We start from the raw sequence: 12,822 nt of genomic DNA, 5'->3' as shown, positions 1-12,822 counted from the left end.
GTAGGTGTCCAGCACCTCTCCTAATCGCCCTGTTTCTGCACAAGGCATTACGGCTCTCACTGTTTCCTTCCCTCTCTCAGTGTTATTTCACACCCAGGGTTTGATGGAAAGGGACTGTCTTGATTTCTAGTCCTGGCCTAGAAGCTCACCTTGTACCACAATCACTTTTTCATCTTTTTTTCCAAGAGGCCTAGAAACAGCCTTACTTTTTTTCCTCCTAGATGCATTTGGCCATGTATTTCTGCATGTTCAGCATCTCGCCTGTAGCCTGACACCTTTGCATGTGAAAAAATATAAAGTGTTTGAAAAGCCAGCATGAAAAATTGCTTTACAAAGCATCAGCAGAGCAGACCCCTGGAGCCCACCTGCTCCAACCCCTGTCCAAGCAGGGCCACCTGGAGCAGGCTGCCCAGGCCCATCTCCAGGCAGTCCTTCAGCCTCTTCCAGCAGTCTTTATCCATCTCAGGCTCGGCACGTATCTGCAGATCACGTCTCTGGCTGCTGGATTTCTTCAGCAATCACTCAGTATCGTTTCATAAAGGAGAGGAAGAACATTCGCACTCCTAATGAATGTAGTTGTCATCACTTGTCAGTTTCGCGCACTGAGGTCTCAGTTAGGTAGGGTAATTATCATTATATTTATATATAGGTAATTATAATCTGGGAAACTTTCCAAATTCTTCTTTTAAATGAGATTGGTCAAGCCCCTTTGCAGAGACTGGAGCCCCTCTGCGCCAGCATCCTGTGGCTGCGTGGAGGCAAGGAGATGGGCTTTCTTCCTCAGGCACCACCACAGGTCATGGCTTCTTCTCCTGGCACCCCCCAAAACACCCTTATCTTCAGACATTTTGGCCTTGAAGCTGTAATCAGGGAAGAGGACAAGAAGAGTCACAGTTTACATAGGCTGGGGATTGGGAACTGAGCTTCCAGGCTTGTTCTCCATCCCTCCTGCTGCTGGCAAGCTGTTTTCCCACACTGGCACACGCAGCCCCCACACCCCTCAAGAAGATAGTAATCCCAAAAGACAATTTCTTATGGTGAGCTTTGTCTTCAAATCCCACCAAAGTGTTCCCCACCTGCTGCTCCAGACCTGACCTATGGATATAAATGCTGTCTTGATGGTTTGTCTGACTTCAGGGGAACAAAATACATTTTCAGGTGCAAGACCTCCCCCGAGAACATTTCTAAAAAATCCCTCTGGGGCATTCAGCATCGTCCAGCTGCTGTATCTACAATTAGCAGCACCTTCTGCCATGGCACTTCAGGGAAACACAAGGCACCCTCTGCTTCTGCATGCCATGGGTGAAGAGCAGAGATGCCCAGCACCAGGCCTGCTGCTCGTGCAGGGAGCATCGCCACGACACCACAAAGTGCTCATTGCAATTTCCACCCACGGTGCCAAAAAATAAAATGTTTTTTGAGCTACGAGGAGGCTGGAATTTAAGAAGAGATTGGACTGTGAACTTAGGCACATGGTCTGAACTTTTGGGTAGACCTGTGTGGTGTCAAGAGTTGGACTTGATGATCCTTAAGGGTCCCTTCCAACTCAGGATATTCTATGATTCTATGATTCTATGATTCTATGGAAGACTTGCGACTAAAAATATTCCCACAGCTGCCACTGTCAGTGTTGAAAAAGGTTGTTCTGAAACTTTTAGCAGGCAAAACATGCTGTCAGCGCCAGCAGGGGCAGAGAAGGGTCCTGGGCTGTTCATGGGGCACAGTGTGGAGATGCTGGGTTTCTCATGGGTTGAAGCTGCTGAGCATTAATGGGTTGTTTTTTTTTTGGGGGGGAAAGGGAGGCATTCTGGCTTTTTGTTTGGAAAAAGGAATTCTCCTACTCACCCTCCACTTTCTCACCCATCATCTCACCCTAGGGATGCCAGAGCATTTGTACATGATGTAGCTGGTGGGAGCATATTGCCCTGTACCTGTGTTTTATTCTAAAACAAGAATTTTTCCCTGTACTAATCCATGGTCCCCATCTGCTGTACTGTGATTCTGCTGCACTGTGGTACTGTGTGGTATGTTCACCCCTAAGGCAGCATTTTTCTAAAATACAAAAGAGAAATACAATTCTAAAATACGAAAGGTCAGCCTTGCTCATGCACTAGTTAGGAGCTTGGTGGCTATTAGAGTACATTAAATGTAACCTCTGGTCTCAGGTGAGATCTGCAGCATCTCCTCCTTGTCCCATGCAGTGGAGGAATGTGTTTGTTGGTCAGGTTTTCTGCTTGGTATTTTGTAGAGTGTTTCTTTGCCTGATGTCCAGTGGTGACGTGTCCTTCTGGTGAGCAGAAGGAGGGTCAAGGTCGAGGGAGGAGACCCTTCGCCTCTCCTGAGCCCTGCTGAGGCCACACCTGCAGAGCTGTGCCCAGCTGTGGGCTCCCCAGATGGTCAGCCTCCCCTCTCTTCTGGCCACCTGAAACCAGGACATATTGAGATACGGTGCTGCAGTCAGAACTGGCTGCTAACTGGTAAATGGCAATAATGTCACAGCTTGGCAGGCTCATTACCCGGTATGGAGCTTATGGGGATGGCTGTCAGCAGTCTGGCCGTGCCAAGCCAGCTCTCCTCCTGTGACACCCATCCAGTGCTCCTGGAGGTGCCAGAAAGCTGCCCGGTGCCTCTGCTGTCCCTGCTCCTCATCACAGATGTGTCCATCCCTGGAACGGATACAGAGATCTCCTGTGGATGGTGGGGTGATCTGAGAGACGTGGCTCCTAACCTATCATTTTTCTGTGATTTTCCCTCTCTCTGGGAGTTTGAATCTGGCACTGGAACTGCTTTGGGGCACGAGCTTGCGGCCACACACCGCTGATCAGAAGCAGCTGGCACGTCAAAGCACAGGCAATCCTCACCTGCAGTGTTTATTTAGATTGCTAAATTATCCCTTGACAGTTGTGCTAAGTGAGATACGCAGGGATGCAATAATCACAGCTGACAGGCTGTCTGCTGGCAGGTCTGAGCCCAGCTCCCTTGCGCCACTTGGATTGCCACCGTGTTACTCCTATCACTGCCACTGGGAGAGCTCATCCGTCACCCATCAGTGTATCAGAAAGCCATACAGAGTTGTCCTCCTGCTCTGAGAGCTGCCAGAGGCTGGCCATACAGCACCCTGCCCATGGTGGGTGCTCAGCATCCCTCTGGCCGGGCCTGCCGAGCACCCACACACACCACAGGCCACAATTGGGGTCTGGTGCTGTGGGAGCACTGCCCACCCCAAAACATGGTCTGACTGAAGGGTGCTGGTGGATGAGAGCTTCTGGTGGGGTAGTGCCCATGAGTGGTGGGTGGATAGGAGCTTCTGGTGGGTCAGTGCCCGTGAGTGGCATTGGCCTTGCCCCTGTAGACAAACAGCTCCTGCTGAGGTTTCAGGTACAGTACAGCGTGATGTGCACTCCAGCAAAAGCTTCACAGCCTTTGGGGTCTTTTTTAAATGTAGAAAGTACAAAGAAGAAGCAGACCAAAGGGCCAGCTTGCTCATTCCCCTGTTTCTGACTGTGGGCAGTTTGCAAGTCCTGCAGGAAGAGCACAAGAAGAGGACAGGCCCATACTGGTGCTTCCAGAAGGTTCTGTCGGACTGCAGTGACTCATGGTTCAAAGATCTCCTAACCAGAAATGATGCCTGTGTTTTTAATAGCACCAAAATGATTTTTTCCCCTCTATCTTTTTCATTCACAAATTTGTCTGATTGCTTTCTGAACTGTGTAAACTTCATCATCCTGCTGCAAGCTGTTACGATCAGTGCCCTCTGATCCCTTTCTTCACAGTGCTCAGAACATCACGAGTCCTCCTCAAAAACTGTTTTCAGGGTTCATGGTTGTGATTTTGTGTGTGTGTGTGTGTTTCTAATATATTTGCCATGGGATGAGGGTCCAGAACTGCATATGGTATTTTGATTTGTAGTATGTTATATCAGGTGGTATCCCTGCATGCTGGAAGGTAGAACCGTGCTTTCTAATGGGTTTCACTTAAATTTATCAGCACTTCATCTGAAAATTTCATCTGCCATTTTACTGTCCTGTTTCTGGCTATGCTGAGACCCTTTTGTAACTTCAGAAGTAATTTTCATCCTGATTACTTTGGACAGCTTCGTGCACTTGGCCGATTTTGGCTGTAGCCCCCGAAGGCTTACTATTCATCTTCTTTTGCAGGATTTTTTAAAATCAGTTGGTCAGAGCAGCTGTAGTAGGACTCCAGCTGGGATTTCCCTTCCCTGCAAACACTGCCTGCCTATTCCCTTTTCTGTTTCCTATTTTTTGCCAATGGCTTGCTCACATTTAGGCACCCCCTTGTAATCCATGGCAGCTTCTTTACAAGCTGTTGAAGGAGCTTGCCCAACGCCTTTTGAAAATCGAGGTGACTGCATATCCATAGATATGTGAGTCATGACTGCTCCGTACTGACTCTGCACTATAAATATATCATATGTATTCACATATCCACAACACAAATCCTATACATTTTTTTTTTCCAACAGACTGTGGAATGGGCAAAAGTGAGTCCAGAGATAGCCGTAGCTTAGTGTGGGTTTCATGTTTCTATATATTTTCTTCTGTTGTATTTTCTTCTGATATATTTTCTTACTGCAGAATTCCCACCAAAGGATAAAAAAAAAAAAAAAAAAAAAAAAAAGAAAAAGGAACCATGCATTTCGTCTTCCAGCCACTAGGTAGAGGCAAAAGCCACTGCAAAATACTCACCCAGGAGATAATGTAACAGTATTTCCAAAAAAGCCGCTCTATTTGACATCAAATGAAAGCTTCTGGCCAATCTGTCTTCACGGTTCTTAAAATAGGTCTGGCCAAATTCGAATATAAAAATTAATTTTGAATCTCATTAGTTCTGTAGTCAATTATTTAATTAGAAAGCAGTTGCAGACAATCTGTATGAAGAGCACTCTAATTATGCCTTCCTACCCAGTGCATGAAAAATTAATCGTGGTAGGGTTGTTCCACCTTTTAAGACAATGATAAAAGCAGTGGGGTGTTAGCCATCTCAAAGAGCATTCAGTGGAGCATTGTAGAAGGAGGCTTTTCTTTTTCATAGAAAAACTTAATAATTTGCCTATTAAGGGTTCTCAGAATCAGTCTTTTGAAATCTGGCTGTGTGAGAAGAGTCATAAAAAAAAAAAAAAAAGACAAATATTAGCAGAAAAGCTCAAAGGTATTAAATACAGAATATGCGGTACATGTGAATTACTGTATGAAATACAGTATCTATATTCTGGTCATGGTCTTTCAAGGGGTTTGCAGGGGCTGCTTATAAGGAGGAGAAACATTTTTAAAAGCCTAAATTGTTTGACTACCGAGGACAAAATTTAGACAAATCTCTATGCATATACTCTATGCAGGAACAGCACCAATCCTGACTTTCAAAGTCTTAAATCTATTCTTGATCTAATGCATCACCTGTAACTATTATTATTTGCATTGCAGCAGTCCAACAGAGCCCTTGGTGTGGATGAGGACTCCAGTACTCTGCAGGCTCTGCTATGAACTCAACGAGACTGTCCATAGTCCATGTCTGTCTTGGAAAGAGCAGGGTGGTAGATGTTCGGCTAGTAGCTCTCCCCAAAGATTCTTCCCCTCCCAAAAGCAAGCAAAACAAAACCAAAAACTTTTGAATGTACTTCTGTGTAGAGGTGGTTGGAAGCCTTGAAAGTCTACTAAAACTGCAGCCAAAGTACATCGGCATTTCAATTTACTGAAACTGGTGGATATTTAAATTTGTTTCAGATGTCATCACAGGAGATTGAACTTAGAAGAACTGTATGGAGAAGAATGAAGCAATATTCCTGCTGGTCTCCTGAAATATATCTGAGGACTAGAATCTGATTTATGCAGACTGATTTCCCTGCCTCCCTTTACAGCTCTGCTGGGGCTCGGAGGAAGCCACTTGGCCGGCTGCTGATGGTGAGGGAGGTTTTTGCTTTCAGCTGCTGCCATGGTGCCCAGGGAGGACAAACTTGCCTGCTCTTAGCACAAGTGTGTGCAGAACTTTGATGGTCCTGGAGGAGATGGGGAGTTACTGTGAAGTGTTCACCTCACCTGATTTATTTACTGTTTTTCAAACTACAGTGGGATAGATTTTGGCTATAAGTGCCATGAAACCTGAAAAGGAGGGTTGAAACTTCTTTTTATTTATTTACTTTTGCCTGATTGGTAAATGGGGAAAAGCCAGAGAAGAGCTCTGAGAGCCAGCAGTGAGTCAGCAATGCCAGGAGGGTGTGTTGGGAATACGGGGTTTCAGCTCCTTGCCTTTCCCAGCCTGTCTCCGAAGAGCAGCCTTCTGTAATCTTAGTTGTGATTGAATATTTAACTGTGTGAAAATGGTAGCCCGCACCTAATAATATCCCCTTGATGAGGACACTGCTTCAGACCTAGGATAGTGGTGCAGGCCAAGGCTTGGGTGAAGATCTGGGGCCCAGCAGCCATGTGAATGGAGCAGTTCCTGACCTTTCTTGTAATGAAAACATGATGGGCAGAAGGACAGGGCGTTATTCTGCAGATCCAAGCACGGCTTTTCCTTCTCCTGGTGGAGTTTCACAGCAGACAGCAGCTACAGCCCCCTTCCCTCCTCTCTGCCTGACTTTTGAGTGACTCACCCAAGCCCCACAGCATCCCAAAATGCTTCAGTGACCAGAAACACCAAATTACTTCCCTGCTTCACCTGAGCCATGAGGTATTCACCTTCTAAAAGGCAAACGAACATGAATGATGGCGATGTCCTAGGTGTGCCCAACTTCCTTGCCAGTACATAGAAATAAAGTGCGTGCTCTCACATTACAAGGCTGTGAAGTCCAGCCCCAAAATTCAGCGTGGATTTCACCTGTGTCAGCTTCTGTTTGCTCTAAGAGCAGGTGGTGTTGAAGCTGTCAGAGTGACAGGGGAGGAAAGCTGGAGCGACCTGGGCTGTCCTCCCTTTAGTGTCAGGAGGCTTGATGAAGACCTAAAATAACCCCCCACCTGCCTGTATCTCTGCACAGGTTTGTCAGCATCAAGGCGTTTTTAAGACATCTGCAAAGGGGAGAAATGGAGCTCCCACCTTTAAGGTGACTGTGCTGAGTGAAACCAGCGCCTGCCCTGCAGCTGGATAAAATCTGTCCTGCCTGGAAACATTTCATGCTCTACTTCATTTCCCCCCCTCAGGTGGCTTTGCCTTTCTCACGGTGGGATTTAGAAATGAGTGCTGTGTTTTCCTTTTTGCAAGAAGGCTTCCTGCAGGGAAGCAAGGCACTCCTGTGTGGTATGCGATTGATGAAGAGCAGAGCCGTGGGCATCGTCTTCTCCAGAGGCTCTCCGCTGCCAGGAGACTACACCTGGGGTGTAGTTTACTTCGTCCCAGTGAAGGTCAGCAGGCTTACACCACCAAAATTCCTTCTTACCACATGGGCCATACAGGCAAAGTGGAGTAAGGCCAAGTGAAGTGTCTCCAGAGGAGCTGGGTTCCTGCAGCTGCCAGCGTGTGTCAGGGCTGCAGCCTCCTCTGTTATGGGGCCAGGATGAGTACCTGTGCTTTGAGGGGCTTTGAGACAGATAAAAATCTCATTGCTTGAAGTTAAATCTGCTTCTGGGGGCAAACAGATTGTTAGGGAAGAAATGGTTGAAGACACCTGCAGTGGGGAGCAGAAGTAAATGAGAAGGTTAAGAGACACATTGCAGGAAAGATTTTGAACCTGACACCCAGCACTTGGCTGGAAAAGCTGGAAAGATGTGGGGGGCAAGGTAGGACGTAAGCAGATGTTGTCAGATGTGGTTTTATGCTGACAAAGCAGGCTGCAACCAGGGGTGTCATGTGCATGTCTACCAAGCAGTGGAGACTTGTTTCCTGCTAGCTGGATTCTGCTGCTGTTGCAGGATCATATAGGAACATAACATATAGGAACAGAGGTCATGGAAAACACTCTGCAGAGCCAGTTTTGCTTAGAAAACTGCTGTCTTCTGTGCAGAGCAGAGCAGCTATCGTGCATAAATCCTGACCATGCATATCACCTACAAATGGCCGCACATGGTGGTGCCACAGCAGCCTCTCACCACAAGCCCCGTGCTCATGCTGCACCTCACCAACAGGGCACCACCGGGACTGCTGAAGAAGGAACAGATTGCAAAGTGTCTGTAAGCAGGCCAGGTCTGTGGAGCCAGGGACAGGCATTTGTCTTCTGGGTCCCTGGTGTCCAGCAGTGTGCCGCAGAGCCCTCCTGAGCGCTTCTCCTTGCTCTTCTGCCAGCCTGTCCTTGCACTGGTGGGTGAGCGCTCTGGCACAGAAACTGTTTTCTTTGCTGTAGAGACCTGCTCTCGTTTGAATTATTTTAGCACCGCAGAAATAAAAATAAAATAATTGGGATGGGTGACATTCTTCTCGGTTTTATTTCATCACTGACACAAGTTGGCTGCATTTCAACGATCTGATTTATACCGAATAGCTCCCTGCTGTACCCACAGCTTATCTTTATCTGCAAGAATGAAAATAACCGTCAGCAGCAGGCTTAGGGCAGCTCGTGTAGCAGCTGCTGGAAGTAGCTCTCTGTGTGTGTTGTCCTTCAGGGTCAGGGCTTTGGATCGGATTCCAGGTGAGGGTATTTGCTGTGCCCAAGGCTTTTTTCTCTGTGGCTGCCCTAGTGACTCAGCTCGTCAGCATGGCCTGGGCACTGTCTCAGTTCAGGGTCCAAAGCCCAGATGAGATCGCAGCCATTTCTGCGAGGACCAGGTACTGCCATCTTCGGTTTTGTGACTCATCACCTCATGGGGGATGCTTAGCTGGCTGACTTGAAGGAGAGATCAGAGTCTAGGCAGATGAAAAATGATTTTTTCCACCTTGCTAAAAATAAGTTGGATTCTTAGTGAAATCCCACTTAATTATAACCCAAGGAGCTAATCAGGATCTTACACCAGGGCTTCCTGAGTACAGCTGCTGGGCCTCTAACAAATACTGCACAGGATGTGCAGTATTATCCACGCCATAACGTGGATAATACGCCATAACGCAGTATGGCGTGGATAATACTGCACATCCACATCTTAAATCTCAGTTGGGAGTGCTCGGTCACAGAGCTAGGAAGGTGCTAGTAAAGAATAAAAGTGGTCCTGCACAGTGAAACACAACCTGACACGTCCTGTGCCATGAAATCCCACAAGTGATCAAGGATGTCAGCTCAGCCACATGTCTTCTGATAAATCTTTCATAATTCCCTGGCAAACCTCATACCTTGCTGACTCTAGGGGGCTGGGAGGACTGTCTGATATTGCAGCTACCTCTCCTGGGTCAGTCCTCATCTGACAAGTGCAGGAACGCCACATAACCGGGATGTGGAGTGGACGCTGTTCTCGGTGTTAAGGTAGCACCAAGGGATTCCCTTTTAAACTGCCTGCAGGGACGGGCAAAAGACCTTCTGTAAAGGTTAATAATAACAACAACAACAGATGCTGCTATTACTAGTGCTTGGATCTTCAGACCTAGCTAAGGACAGGTCTGCTGTCTTGAATCCAGAATGAGAAGTGGGGTTTGGATTTCCACCTGTGTGCAGGCACTTAGCTGTGCTAGAGATGTGTGCGAGATTGAAGTGACACCTCATTTCCAAGGAGTCCTCCTCCTCTCCCAGACTGACCCCTTGTATAAAAATATTAGAAGGGACATGGAAGTCCTCCTGATGCTGAGCCTGGAGGTGAAAGCAACCACAGGGGAATGGACTTCTGCTCCAGGTCACTTGTACCTTTTTCATTAAGCATATAAGGGAAACGGTATTTAGGTATTGATCTGCTATTTCTTACTTTGGAAATGCTTCTTCTTTCATATATTTTCCCTATTTTATTTTTTTTTTTTCCAAACAGTGTCACAACATCAGCAGGAAGGGTAGCTTGGGATACCCTGGCCTGGGGTCAGGAAGTGGATGGCTACAGCCAGCAGTTCATGTGCTCCTCCTAATCACTGGTGGTTTTGTTTCAAGCCCCCTTTCTCTCTCCTGTAAACAGAGGAAGGAAAGAAATCAAGGTTTTTGTTTTCTGAGCTATAGGATTAGGAGAGCAGGGGCTCAGTCCTCTTGCTTTTCCTAAAACAACTTGCTAGAGACACCACAGGCATATATATCAGTCCAGCGTTGTTCAACCTTGCATAGGCACAGAAGCTTTGGCATACTTGTGCCTGGAAGCAAAGCTGTAGGTGCTTTTGTATACCAGATTTTTTCAGGTCATCTCCAGATGACCCCAGTGTTGCCCCCTCAGGCCTTGGCAGGTGTGTGGCTGGGTGTCAAAGTTGGCCACAGCCAGAATGGGTCCTGGGATCCTGAGGAAAAAGTGACAAATGTGATCCAAACGGTAAATTGCAAAATAAAATAAAATAAAATAAAATAAAATAAAATAAAATAAAATAAATTGAGTATTGCTTTCTGAACAGTCCAAACTAACTATTCATTTGTGTGACGGGGGCAGGTATGGCATGAATTTCTGTTCAGCCTCTACCTGGTGTAGGATCCCGGCCAGGTGTGGGGAAGCTGCAGGGGATCCTGAGGATGCTGCAAACCACGCTGTGGCTGATGGGGTGGGACAGGATCTCTTCCTGCTGCTCCCTTGCAACTAGTTAACTCTGCCATAAAGCAGAGAGCTCCCGTTGCTTGCAAACTTGCATGTATTTAGCCTTTTGTCATTAAAATTCTCCTTGCCATACACACTCCTAATCCCTTTAAAATACAGCCGAGCCCTCGGTTGCTGTGATACCCTGTGGCATGGGGGACCCTGTGTTCCTTCTTCACGGGGTGCAGCTGCTTGTGGGGAACTGTCCCTGCTGCTGTTATCCATCATCCCACATGAAAACGTGGAGTAACCCAAGTGGTGATTCGCTTCTGCTGGCTCTGAAAGAGAAATTGGTGCTGGCGGTGTCCTGTGAGGCCTAGTGTCTGCACATAAGGGTTATTAACACCAGGAATGGCAGGCGTGCGAGGAGCAGTGGATTCGGGGGGCTGTAAGGGTTTTTGTCCGCTTGTATTGAAAGCCTGAGCAGAGGCGTGATGAGGAGAGGGGCGAGCTGCCCACTGCTAAGCCATAAAGGCTTCTTTGTGTGAATCAGCCAGGCTAAGAAGAGCTCGGGCTGTCCCCTGCTAACAGGCTGCTGACGGGCCCCACGGTGACCGCTTTTATTAGCCCTGGGGCTGCAAAAGTGGATGGGGGGACCTGAATTTGAATTTCCTTCTTTTTATTTCCCACGGCTGAATTTTCCACATAAAGCTGCAGCTGGTTCACCCTAGATTTGGGCCCAAGGGTTGCAGCAGGCCTCAGGGTGAGCCCATGCAGATGTGGGTGGGATGTTGTGAGAAGGAAGGTGAAGGTGCTGCAGCTCCCAAATCTGCACCTGGATGTTACTCTTTGCTGCCTGAAGGACAGGAGGAAGAAGCTGTGGGACGGGCGTTGGTCCCAACAAAGCAACCTCTTGCCAAAAGCACCTGTCTGCCTCTCGACCTGCTCAGCCCGTCCCTGCTGCAGCCCCCCAGCTTCCCACTTTGCCAGCACTAAAAAAACACTTCCTGCAAAGACCAGGTTTATTGAGATGGAGCTGCTCAATAGCCTGCTTTCATCGCTGCCCGTGAGACCAGGCTTGCTTGGAACCCTTGGATGCTGCACCACTCCACAGAGGCAAAAATCCTATAAAAGGCAGGAGGTAAACGGCAACTGCAGCCTCTTATTTCCTTCATTTTAGTTAAACTGCATGTGATGCTCTTATGTTCCCTTCTTCTGTTGATCACCAACCTAAGGGGAACCCAGGAAACATGACTGAGGACATCACAGCACCGTCCCTCATCCTCAAAAATCAACCCATAGATGGAAACCTGTCCCCTGGCGTGTGTGTGATGGACAGACGGCTTGGATACACCAATCTCACGTGGGTACAAGAATATGAGCATGAGGGAGTCATGGTGATCAACCCAGCTTTGGACATACCTTCTGTGTCCTTCTCTTGCTGGCAGTGGCTTTGCTCTGCCTCCTGTGTGTGCTGGCATCTTGTGGGCTCCTCATCGGGGTCCCAGCAGTGCCTGCAACCCTTACAGCATTCACTCACAGTCTCCTGTTCCTTCTGGAGCCTCACACCCATCCATTGCCACTCTTTCTCCATGCTTAACAATCTTCTCTTTTCTATTACAGCTCTCTAGAAGACAGCTAAATCTGGAAGAAAATTTTTCTGAATGAATTTTGTAAGAGCTTCTGTAGAAGATTTTAGGGGAGGATTAGTCTTACGGACATTAAAAAGCAGGAAATTGTGTATATATTTATATATATATTTTAAAACAACTGTATCAAGAAAACGAGAAATGTTTGAGAACAGTTTTCCTTTATATGAGAAAGCAGAAGCTCCTCTCTCTTTCTCACACCATCTGTGTTTATTAACTCTATTTTAGAAACAAAACATCTCTTACATCTTTCTTGCAAGCCAGCCTCACTCAATCCACATAACCATCGAGGCAAGCAAAGGAACAATGTAGAAAGGAAAGAGAAAAGGCTTTCTTTTATGCTCTCTTCTTAGGCCTCTTCTTCAGAGGCCTAGGAGAACTGCTTGAAACTCTCGACAGTTCATGAGGAGTCAAGACAGGCATTACCTGAGTTTATGTAGATGTCCTTTGGTCCATCCAACCCAACATCTTGTTTCCAGCAGTGACCATGAGTGAATAGGCAAGAAAGATTGAAGGAATAGTGCAGAATAATGTAATAACTACCTATTTAATCATTTTAAACATAATTTATATGTGTTTAGTACCTCTCAGTGAATTTCTCTTCCACTAATTTGTCCTTGAACCAAATTTGACCTCCAAAATCCTTTGGCAAAGGGCTCAAG

The sequence above is a fragment of the Aythya ferina genome (assembly GCF_964211825.1).
Source record: "Aythya ferina genome assembly, chromosome: 1".
NCBI classification, from domain to species: Eukaryota; Metazoa; Chordata; class Aves; order Anseriformes; family Anatidae; genus Aythya; species Aythya ferina.
This window is presented reverse-complemented; position numbering follows the sequence as displayed.